Here is a 12533-nt window from a genome sequence, read left to right as displayed (position 1 = left end):
ATTTTTGTAATTCTCCTGTGCTTTGTATATAATAATAAATATATAACCCAGGAACTTAACCAGTGAGGTACCAACAAAGCCATCAAACGAAGCAATTTGTCTCAGACAATTGCCTGAGCTGCCTCTGATGTCGCTGTCTCGCCACTGACAATAAGAGGCTCTTAAGTGTCCTGAAATTGTACTTTGAGCTCCCCAATGCTCTCACCGCCGCCTTCCTTCCTCTCCCTCGAGCTCCTTCCGTGTTTCTCCAGCAAAACACTTTCTTACGCAAATAAACATGCAGGGAGGCACAAAAGGCATTTTGTCTAGGATTTCAACACAACCACGTTTCTCATTCAAATATTCAGCTGTATCCTTCAGAGATCAAAAGCACAGCACTGAAACGAGGCGAAGCACAAATATCCCAAGCCAATAGCTCAAGCTTCCCTTTCATTCCTGTTCTGGCTGAGGAAGCAAATGAGAATTCCATCGCTGTGGTGGCTCCCAGGTGTCAGAGGCCAAGGACTCCTGGGCACACAGGTACAGCTCTCTCATACCACCCATCTCTGCAGAGCCCTGTGCTGCCAGTGGTTATTTTAATGGCCATTAAAGCCCTTATGAGCACTGCCTGTACAACCAGCAGTGATCTGTGTGCTGTGAGATCTCCAGGGAGGTGCAAGCTGGGTCCAGCACAGCCTGCACCAACTGGAGAAAGCTCACTGCTCCCAGATACCTGGAGCGGGGTCTGCTCCAGGGAAGGGCTGCCCTGTGCTGCACCAGCATCCAGGGAAGCCACAACTCCCTGCACAGCATCCTCCAGCAAAACCAGTACTGAGGCATCCTTGCCACCTTAACACAGAGTAGCTATACCAGGAGGAATGGATAAAGTAGTGTAACCCTGACCCAAACCTCAAGCCCCTCCTGCACCCCTGCCTTTCAGCCAGAGATCACACCTGTACTGCACCACAGGCTCAGGTTTATTAACAGGGACCAGCTTCCCTGCACAACCACCTCTGTGACTGCAGCCCATCTCCCATCCCAAACAGCCTTTCCCCATGGGAACATGTTGGGACGACAGGGCTGAGCCCCAGCAGCTGCCCACTGCTCTCCCCACCTTGGTGAGGATGGTGCTCAGCAGGAGCCATGGGCTTGGGCATGTTTACTGTGTAATATATGAACTCATACCGGTTTTATAAGCCCCTCCTGGCTCAAATCACATTGTAATTCTGAACAGTCTTAAACTCATTTAAATCCTAATAAAAACACCGCCCTGCATTTGCATTCGCTGCTTGCAGGTCCCTGCGGCTGCTGTGACAGCGGTTCCTGTGCAATTGGTAATGTTTGGAGGCTGCACACCAGAAGCCATCCCTCCCAGGAGGGGTCAGGATGCACACTTAACAGGACAATTAAAAACACAGATGCAGTAAATGGACCTCCAGACTGACCCAGATGATTGACAGAGCAGTTGTGTGTCAAAGCTTTCACAGTAACACAGGAAAGCAGCAGCACCAGCATGGAAACATCAGTGTCCCACCTCCTCTGGAATCCCAGAGGAGATTCAGCCCACCTATGTGGACACACAGGCACAAGGCACCTGCAGACAGCACTGTAAGTGGCTTTAAAAGAGAACTGGGAATGACTAATGAAGGACCAGCAAATAAACAAGGCTGCAGGTGCTGCAGGAAGTGTGTGCATGAACCACACAGGTGCCCTGGGCACGTGGGGACAGACCCATCAGGAATACGCCCTGCATAGGATATTCCTCACATATCCCAGTGTGCTGGAGACATGGGGGGTTGCTGCCATAGTTTGGGGGCACATCACACCCTGGGCAGTGGCTCTGGGGCTGCATCTAAGCAGAGCCTCTACCTGGAGCACATCCTCCACCCCAGCACCACTGGCACAAAGTGCCAGTCTTGCCTTTCCCTCCCAGAGAACAGCTGTGCTCCAGCTGGCCACAGGATGCAGCGAGGGGCTGGCTGATGCTCCATGAGGCCCAGCTCCCCTCACCAAGCCCACACAGCTCTCCCACCCCACCACAGGCACAGCAGTGCTGACTCAGGCCCTCCCTATTTTGTCCTTCCCCAGTGCTGCTGCCCCACTGTTCCCTGCTCCACAGCCTCGCACCTCTCCTCCAGGTTCAGCCCTGCTCCATTCCCATCCCTCCTCGGCACTTGTCCAGTGCTTTATGCCTGCCTGGTTTTGGCAGTGACATTAATAGGCTCCCCTGAAACAGTGAGATTATGAGCTATACCCATCCAGCTACAGAAATACTAATTATTAGTAACTGTATGAGATAAATGGAAATATCAATGATGAAAGTCAATATTACTGCCTTCTTTGTTCCTGTTTGTTTTATTTGTAGATGAAAGGACCACTCAGGCCGTCTCCCCAGGATGTGGCCGGGAGCTGGAACAGCTCCTCTTGGCAAGCTCACATCCAGAGCTGTGCTCCGATAAGAAATCATACTGCACACATGCTTGCAAAGGGCTCTCTAAATCAGCAGCCCTCAAAAGCAGGCATTGTCTTTGATTGATTCATAAAACTGGAGCTGCTTCCATTGCCTGCTCCAGAACCAGGCAAGGGAGGATTTAAGGAAGGGAGAAGGTGTAGTGTGGGTGGAAGTGATTAATTGCAGAACATGGCACGGCACTGGGAATGATCCGTGCTTTGGCTGGGTTTGATGCTTACACCTTCATCCTCTTCCCATGGTGGTTTAGGCACCAAGATGGGAACCAAGGACCCCTCCCAGGCTTTGACAGAGGTTCTCAGGCAAGTCCCAGGGCCCTGCTGTGGCCGGGTGAGCACTTAAAACATCAACCTTGCCTTAATCAGCAAGTCTGCTCCCTCTGCATGTTCTGAGTCAGAGCTGCTGATTTGGTGACAAGGGACTTTTTTATTTTTTTTAAGCCCTATTAGCCTTGCAGAGCTAACACAGCTAAGAGCAAGTGAATGGGATACTAATTTTGGATCACACCTCACAGCACTGGGAGAGCACTTCCTAGAGCAGCCCGTCTCCACAGGCAAGCCACGTGCTCCCCACAGCCACGGGAGGCAGGACACAGCCAGGAGGGAGCCATGGGGTGCACCAGGGGCTTTATTCTTATTTCTAGAATACCCTCATATGTCACTAAACTACCTCCACTCCCTTCCAAGCCCTCAGTCCATCACCAGCAAATATTCACAGGAACAAACAAGCTCTCTGACTCCCAACTCACCCATCTCCAAGGGTCAATGCAGTGATCACCTCCTGCAAATTATTATTAAAAAATTATTCCTATGAATACAAACCATCCCAGCTCCTCAGTGCCAACCAGGACAAACACTCCTGCTGCCTCTCTCCATGTGCAATGAGATCAGGAGAAGTGAAAGCCTTGCAGGAGTAATTAGAACAGTCTTTAAAAAGCAGTCAGCCTATCCTAAATATTTCATGGAAGGTAATTTTATTTTCAAAAAGCTGCTTTAAAACCCCTCCTTGCCCCTTGGTGCATGTCAGGGTGCAATTAAGCAGAAAGTATCAACGCATAAACCCAAAGAAACAAACTGCCACGCACCCCCACCTCCGCTCTCGCTTCTTCCCTGTAGTTAACATTGATGTGACATCCCAAAGCTGTGTTTGCACACGATATAATCTCCCACCCCAAGACAAGAGAGAGCTGCCTCAACTGCTAGAAAACCTCTGAAGCCTCCCAGTCTCACAAACACAGTGCCCAGATTCCTGCCACAAAATGCTCCTGATGGTCCCCACCAAAGCTCACAGGTACTGGAAAGCCCCTGAGCATCAGGCACTCTGCATAAAATCCCACCAGCAGGCTCTGCAGAGCTGCTGGACCGTGATGGTGGCATCCACCAAATGCACTCATGGTGCCACCCTTGGGCAGGGCAGCCTGCCTCCCTGCCTGGCTTGGTAGATTTTGTCAGTATTAATAATTATTTTTATCAACAGAAAAATATCTTAATAACTTTGTCTGCCCTTGGAGAGGTTTGAGAAGAAAACTGTTTTAAGCCAGAAAGGCAGGTGGGAACCAGATAAGGCACAGAAAAATTCAGGGCTTCCCTTGGCCCTACTGTACCACCTACTTGGTGAAGTAGCCAACCTTCCAAAAGAGACCACAGACACCTTTCCCCCTGTGACATTCCTTCCTCCAGCCCAGTTCTCTCTCTCAGCTTTCCCAGTCACACTGTTCAACCACAGCATTTGGGCCAGCTGAAGACAAGAATGGCCCTGGTGTCCCCACTGTTCCTGGGGAAAGCCCCAACACTGCTGCCACTCCTGCATGTCCTCTCCATTGTGAGGACACCAGGCTTTTGATGTAACCTTGGTGCCAAAAACTTGCTTTTCAATAGTGAAAATCCAAGACATTCCACAGGGGCTTAGTGGAAGCCCTGCTGCAAGTCTGTGGCCACATCACCAGAGCTAGCAACACCACAGAGGACATGGAGAATTTTTTGGGAGCATTTATGGCACATGCAGTCAGAGAGGAAAAGAAACATCCCTCAGAAACCACAGCAGTTCAAAGATCTACTCAGTTTAAACACTAAAAATTAATGCATTAAAAATCTACTCAGGCTCAGAACTAAATAAAGCCTCTGACCACATCATCCAGCCCAAGGTTTGCAGGCTCCTTGGGGAGAGGTCTTATGTGCCTACTGGATGCTCAGGCTGGGATCCCTGCTCCCAGCACCACCATCCTGCTTCCCTCCAAGCTTTTGGGCAGGGTGAGAGTCTGTGGGGTGTTTGGGACCCCTGAAAATTGACCACCCCCCCCCCCCCAGCCCAAATTCCCTAGGAAATAACTTCTTTTCTCAAAGGAAGAAGCAGAAGGAAAACCAAAACCACCTAATTTTCTAAATACTGTTCTTAGAAAAAACCTTCAGTTTTTGCCGAGAGCACTGAAAGAAAATACCCAAATCCAAACACAGAGCAAATGGTTCTTGGTGCTTACATTTTCAGGAGGACTTTAACCAGCAGGATCATTTCCCAGCAGAATTTTGTTTTAAGAGACAATCACTAAAAATAAATGCACTTCAGAGATTGCTGTTGAAAAGGTATTTTCACAGAAAACTGCTATTTCCATGGTCCCTGTACTTGCTTTGTCAGCCCTGACACGGTGGGAGCTCCTTCTCGGAGCATCCTTCACACACAGCTTCTCCCAAGGTCCAATCCACACAGAGCACTTGTGGGAGCAGGGAAGGACGTCTGGGCTCATTCCTGATTACCATAAAACAGGAAACACCAACAAGAAGCTACAAATACATCTCTGCAAAGCTGGAAATGCCTCTCCACAGGCTCCTGTCACACAGGAATGCAAGGCAAGGTAAAGACAGGTCCCTTTTTTGCATGCACTGGGTTTAGCCTATGCAGCCTGCTCTTTGCTTTGAGCAAAGAACAACATAAGGGAGAAATTAGATATCTGAGTGTGAAAGAGTTCTCCCTCACTGTTTTGGTTCCCTTTTCCCTGAACCAGGCATGGAACACTGCCCCTGGGCAATCCCAAGTGAGCCCCTGTGCTCTACCCCAGGTAGAAGTGCCCCTCCCAGTGCCATCACTCCTGTTGAACAGAAATCCCAGCACAATCCTCCATCTCCTACTACCTTGGACAACATCCAGTTTCAACAAACCCTCCCCACAGCTGTGACAGATGAAAGATGCTTGAATCATCCTAATTTTTTTTTTTTTTCATTAAGAAACCAAACCCTGCTCTTCACAGAGAGATCCTTTTTATTCTCTCTCGAGGACTGACATCCTGGGAAATTGCCTCAACCCAGTCAGCTCTGATGTTTGCTGTCTCACGCATCTCCTGCATCAGGCTGACAGCTCACAGACTTCAGCTGGGGATGGGCAGAACAAGCCCAAACCTGCTCCTGTCTCTTTTAACTGTCCCGGCCAGAGTGCAGGGAGGAGGCTGAGCAGGGGAGAGCGTGCAGAAGCTGTGCAACGAGAATAGAGACATCACAAAAACCACTGCTTGTGAGGACCCTCTCGCCTGCCCTCTCCTGGAAGATGAAACCACTCCTGCCCAGCATTCCCAGGCTGCAGTGTCTGGCTGTCCACGCTGAATTCCCCCCATGTGGGCAGTCTGTCCCTCCCTGATGGTAACATGAGCTGGAGCAAACCCTCCGAAGCAGAGCTACACAGTCCAATCACAAAGGCGTTTCTCAAAAGCACCACCATCCAAATATTCACCTTAGAGGCCTCCCCACCCCATAAAATGCTGCCCCTGTGCAGGCACAATGGACTGACTGAACACTTCCTACCTGGCCCCAGATCCTAGCTGGAAGCCACATTGCCTCAGCCACACCAAGAGGGCTGGGAAGCCACCCCAGACTAAGGGGGAAGGAAAAGGCATTTTTACCATGTTTTTGGCAATGGAAACCAGTCCAGCCCTGGACTCAACACAACAAACACATGTGATCATCACATACAGCAATGCTCCGAGCTCAGCTGTGCCTACCTGGGTCAGATGAAGGCAGGGTGCTGGGGAATCAGATGCCAGGTGTGCACTGGGCTTTGGCCTCTCCTCTGCTTTCCACTCATGCACTGGGAGCAAAAGGAAACCAAAATTAGGGCTGTAAACCTGGCATTTGAGAGGCAAGCAGGACAGAAATTAAAAAGCTGTGAATGCTTTTCCCTCTCTCCCTCCCAAAACTGAGCTCAGGCAAGCTCAATCTTCATCCAAGCTGATATTTAAAAGTTATAAATCAGGCTGTTACAGACAGAAAAACACAACTACCAAAATTTAGTGGCCCTGCTGCTGGAAGGCCCAAAATGAACTGCTTAAGACAACCATTTTCCCACGGAAACAGAGCGGGTCTGTACTTAGTAAAGCATTGATCTGCTGACAGCTACCAGGACAGATCTGGGCCAGAGCACTTGGGAATCATTTGCAGTGATCTCTGAAGAAGCACATGCATGCAAAACCCCTTGGAAAAACACTGTTGTAAGGCACTGCTGCAGCTGATTACGAGCCTAGATTTCACTCACTGGTCAGCACAGGCTTACAGCTTCTCCTGTAAGCCTCCCCAGGCAGCTCAGTCCCTGGCTGCATTTGTGTATCCCAGTCAAATGCTTCACAGAGGACAGGAATCAACAAAACACCACCAAAACACTGAGCTGCAAAAGCCTCTCGTGGCTCAGGACCCCAGCAATGAGGCATGAGGCTCAAACTGGGGACATTGCACTCCATGGACCCAGGGGGCTTAAGGGCTCTCCCATAGATGTACTGGGCTTTGGAGATGCTGTGTTACAGCCAGGATCAGCCCAGAACACTGCCACAAGTCCTGGGCATAGGACTGCCCCAGGCTGAGCCCTTAGAGATGCCAGGAGCTCAGTCCAGCTGAGGGAAGCACAGGCTCCCCCCCAATTTACCCAACCTGAGGTTTCCTCCCTCTGCCACCACAGCCCAGGCATGTGCTAGAGATAGAAGCACTCAGCTGCAACCCTCCTGCAGGTGTGGAAAGAAGTGCCCCACATTCACCATTTCCCATCAAAATTTTTGCTGTTTCTGGAGGCGAGGTCAAAGCAGGGGGATGTATTCCTCCTTTGTTGCCATAAAAAGCCATTCCTCTGAATCCTGAGCCACACCACAAACAAGGGGCAGAGAGGAGCCTCAAGGAGGTATAAACACTGCTGGAGGGGCTCCAGTCCCACAGTGGACTCCATCTGTCTTCCCAGCACATGGACACAGTGTTAGGCTGGCCAGGAGCCTCTCCCTTTCCCACCAGCCTTCCTGAAGAAGTTATCACCCAAGGTAACCCAAGAAAAGCTAAAGCATCTGATTTCCAGAGGTGTTGAGTGCTCTTGGCTCTCACTGGCTTCAAACCCAGGTGTTGCTGCCCCAGCCCTTGGGTAATTCTCACCATCACAGGGCCCCCCAGCAGCAGGTGACTTGGCAGACAGGTGGGCAGGGAGGGCACAGATGAGGGGGATGTGGTGCTTGCTCACCTGCCCAGCCCCCTTAAGCACACAGCTCCTGCACGTACAGGATCTGTAACACCAATTAATGGTTCCTTGGTATTTTGGGGAGTTATTCCTGTTACTGTCTACTCCTCCTTAGGAACTCATACATGAGCAGATCTCAACAATCCCCAAAGCTACCAAAAAAAGTCTGTGTCAAAATTGGGAGCACAAATGCCTCTACTTTAGGGGAACAGAACCTGCCCAATCATGCTTCAGAGGACATCTGAGGTCCTAATATTGCTCAAGATCCTGCAGAAGGCATTAGAAAAATGGGAAATTACTTATTTGGTTTATTTTTTGCTTTCACACATCACTTATTTTAAAAGACTAAAAACATGTTTATGAGTTTAACATATTTAAATGGCTCAAAATCTGTTCAGCAAGGATGGAAAACAACTCTCCCACCCCAAACTTCTTGTGGGCTGGGACCTGCTTTTCAATCTTCCACCCACAGGAAATATTTCAAATCCATTTTTAAACTGAAAGGCTGGGGACACATCAGGGAGAGGACCTGTGTGGGGGGACAGTGCCACTGCTCTCCTCATCATCACCCCAAGCACCCCTTACCTAGAATCACTCAGGGACACCTGGCCAAGGGATCAGCTGGGAACAGGGGACAATACAGGCATTCATGTGTGGGGAAGATCATCCAGAGAAGATAAAATGAAAAGCTTTCCTTCCTCCTCCTCCTCCATCAGCAGCTTTCCACAAGGAGGATCAATGCAGCCCACTGTAACTGCACCGTTGTTCCATTTTTAATTAATGAAAGAAAAAACTAATCATTGAATTAAACTTCTCATTACTCCAGCTGAATACCCTCTAAGTAAATTTAATTACTGTACGAATCGGGTTTCTCCCTGCCTGTTTCATTAGCTACTGATAAAGATGGAGGGAGGGGGGAAAAGAGGGAGAAATGAAAACAGAAAGAGAACAGAAGGTAGGAACACTAAATGCAAACCCAGAAGCACATGATTCAGGAGGTTTTGGGAACTTCCAGTAAGGGCCTGGGGAAAGACTCTCCCCAGAGCAGCGTGGAAGGATTCCCCATGTGGGGGGTAAACCCACAGGGACGAGGTTCTACCACCCTCTCTGCAGCATTGCCACTCACACCCTGGGCTCATGGCCACCTGTAAAACAGCCAACAGAGCTTTGGGCACCACCAGCTCCCCCTCCAAACAAGGGCAGACACAGATTTCAGACCTGCAGCAACCCTGATCCCTTCTGATCTCACGTACCTCTGAACAGCCAGTTTTTTTCCTCTGCAACAAAGGCAGCAACCCTACAACATTCAGCAGGGAGCCAGTGCTGACAGAAGCATGGGAGCACATGTGAACAGATCTCAAACACCTGATGTCCCACCATGCTCCCAGACACCTGCCTGGAATGCTGTGTTTGAAGCCTTCCTGCTGGAGTGGGAGTCCTGCACACCCAGGCTGTGGGGAGCCAGGATGTGCCAGCAGCACACTCCTCCCAGGAAATCAGCCCAGGATGCCTTCCCCCACTCCCTCCGTGTTGCTGCACAGATTTTGTTTATGGCATGATTTTGGGGCTCTCCTATTCTCCTTCTATGATTCAGCCCTCCATTCCTCCTTCCTAACAAAGGGCATGAGCCAGCACAGCCCTATTCCAAGGAGTCCAGCAGCCCCCACCAAGCACAGCCCCCTTCCAACACTTGCCTCCACATCAGCAGTTCTATGTGACTGGATAGGGTCACATTTGGGATAGACTGGGGGTGGAGAGGGTGTGGTAAATGAAAAGCACAGCTGTTTTCTCCGACTGGGTAATTTCAGTTGTGCTGGGTGGTGGAAGTGCTACCCAGGTGCCAGCCACGATGGGATTTGGGACATATGAGTCAGATCACCTCCTCCTTGCCATTAGGAGGCCAAGAGGAGCCTATGCAACTTCTCCTGCAGCCCCACAGGGAGGGTCTTTTTCTCCCCCCTCCCAGTCCCTTCTCTCCTCCATCCCCAGAGTGGTTTCTCCTGTTCAAAGAGAGCTACAGAAAAGGTTCTGGGCAGAGCAGAAGGTCCCTTCTGCACCACATTTATCTCCCCAACCTGGGCTTTCCCAAACACCAGATGGGGAAAACAGATAACAGGCACAGATGCTGCTCTGCAGAGAGGGAATGGCACTGGGTGATACCCAGCACACACCTCTGGCACCCAGCACAGGTCTGGGCACCGGGGCCACCCCCACAGCCTGGGAGGATGCTGACTCCAGGTGGGCTCAGCACAGCACGCTCTCCTCTCGAGCACAAGCTTTCTGCTGTAGCTAAAACTGGCTCCCACAGGCTCCTGCCATCACCAAAGTCATTGGTACAACATGTTCTGCCACCACAGGCTCTTCCCAAACTCCCACTCAAAAACCCCCAACGCTGCGTGCTATGGGCCCCACAGCTCCCACTCCTTCACACACTCGTCTTTTGTCCTGGTGATTAAACAGAGAAAAGAAAGTAATTCAGGATGACCAAAGTAATTTTTTTTATTTGCCAAATTTTAAAGCTCCAGTAATAATCTGGGGCTGAATGAAACATTTTGTTTGGGCTGAAGTGAAGCTTTCATTTTGTTTGTAGGTGGCTTCCCCCCCACACTGGAAAAAAAAAAAAACCTAGAAAAAATTCAAAATGAAATGTCATCTTGAAACAGATGGCTGAAAGGTTTCATTTTGAAAATGTCAAAATCAAACTTTTCAGTGTTTCACTTTTTTTTTTTTTCCCAGCCAAAGCCACTTGCTAAATACAACCTGAATTCGTGAGCTGAGTCTGTTGACTGAAACCTGAATTTTTTTGGTGCATAAGCTGTTCCCTCAGAGCATGTTTTTGCAGGCTGGCACACACACTCCACACTGTGACCCTGCTGCAGCCGGGGGACACACATGGAGCACATCCCTCCGCAGGAAAGCGTCCTGGGAAAGGAAAGCGCAAGGCCAGGACTTACCGTGGCAGCAGCTCTGTGCAGCTCCGCTCTGGGGGCAGAGCCGGCTGCTGCGGCCCCGGGAGCGAGGGACAGGGTGGTCCTGCCTGTCTCATGGGACCCAGCGTGGAGCAGGGGGCACCTGGCTCAGCCCCAGACACACAGCCCTGCAAGACAGGAGGCAGGGGACAATGTGAGGAGGTGCCCTCTCCACAAAGGACCGCTCGCTCGCACCACCGGCCCGCGCTCCCTGCAGGAGCCCACCCCGCAGCAGAACGGGCTTTGCTCCCCTTGCTCCAGGAGGGACAATGGCCATCCCAAAACTGGTCAAAACCAGATCCCAGGGATGAGATCAAACAAGCAGGCTGGTGCTGATCAGATCTTACCAACAGCAAATCTCCCAGCCTCCCATGCCCTGGGTGCCAGTCCCCACAGCTGCCTTGTGCCAGCAGCGCTGCCGGGTGACTCCATCCCCTCACGCAGATGTCTGGGTGACAATGTGATAATGGAGGGCAACCACACACAAGGCTCCCACTCTCAGCAAGCAGGAATCAGGTTTTGATTGCCAAGTCCAACAGTCCAAAAGTTTTCAAGCACATTGCAGCACCTCTAAATTCTGCCTTGAATTTTGGGCCTCAACACACAGAAGGAAAATGGAAATACTTTAAATCTGCTTTACATTCTCTACTGATTCCCAAAGAGTGACAAGATTCCCATGGTACACTGGCACAAGCACAACAGGCCAGATTCATGAGGGTGCTCTCAAAAAAACCACCCCAAAGCTTTAATAAGACACAATCAGTTCTAAAAATCTGATTCATGCTCCACAAGAAGCTGGATAAGGAAATCACACGCCACAAAAGGCTATGAAAGTGGGAATAGACACCTAAACCCAAAATCCACCAGTGTTTGGGATAGAAACTTGTAGGTTTTTGTTTTCTTTTCCCTTTCACCTCTGGTTCAGCTCAGGAGCAGCAGCAGAAATACAGCAGGACCATCACCCTTCCAGCATGATCACAAACCACAAAATGCTGAGTCTGGTGTCAGAAAACCTGTTTGTAGGAGATCACCAGCCCGATAGCTCCCTGAAAGAGGATTAGATGGAGCTTAGACTAAGCATCTCAACAGTATCAACCCATAAGAAGATGCTCAGCCGTCGCCACTGCTAAGGTAACATGGAGGCGGATTTATCCTCCGAGAGAGAAAATCTTACTTCTGAGAGCCTCTCTCATCACAGAGAGGGGAATTTGCTGGGTCCTTGGCTCCGTGTGGACAGGGGCAGGGCAGGCAGGAGCCTGCTGGATGGACTCAGGTAGAACAAGAGGCAGACTGGCTCCAAACTCAAGCCTCCTCCCAAGTTCAGGGGGCGGCAATCGGAAATTAAGCCCATCTGTTCCTAAAACATTGCACTAGTGGAGAGTTAAGGAGACTGAGAATCTGAGCTCCAAATTAAAAGCACAGAGAGACAGAGCTGCCTGTGAGGGGAGGAATGCTGTTTTGGGCTCACCACTGCAATGAGTTTGAAGATCTCAGCTAAATCTCTGTGGAGCAAGGAAGGTGCTGCCAGCACCATGTGGGTCCCCTGCATCAGCCCACCCTGGTAAAGAGAGAGATGAGGCAGCTGAAGTGCCCCAAACATCATGGAAAAACTACAAACAAGGGAAGAAGAGATTATGTATTAG

General features: G+C 50.2%; 1 protein-coding gene across 3 annotated transcripts in view; it reads right to left on the bottom strand.

Moving 5' to 3' along the window:
• Positions 1-12533, bottom strand: part of LINGO1 (leucine rich repeat and Ig domain containing 1) — a 153444-nt gene that overhangs the window by 53029 nt on the left and 87882 nt on the right. For 2 of the 3 annotated variants that reach the window (XM_015639131.3, XM_015639132.3), the window contains one exon: positions 6435-6520. The gene's annotated coding sequence lies outside the window, so the exon portion shown is untranslated. Of the gene's footprint in view, positions 1-6434; positions 6521-10875; positions 10960-12533 lie in introns of those variants that run through there. The other variant, XM_015639133.1, reaches the window with a different exon arrangement.

This window comes from Parus major, chromosome 10 (assembly GCF_001522545.3).
Source record: "Parus major isolate Abel chromosome 10, Parus_major1.1, whole genome shotgun sequence".
NCBI lineage: Eukaryota > Metazoa > Chordata > Aves > Passeriformes > Paridae > Parus > Parus major.
The sequence above is the reverse complement of the archived record's forward strand: the minus strand, read 5'-3'. Positions and strand labels throughout refer to the sequence as shown.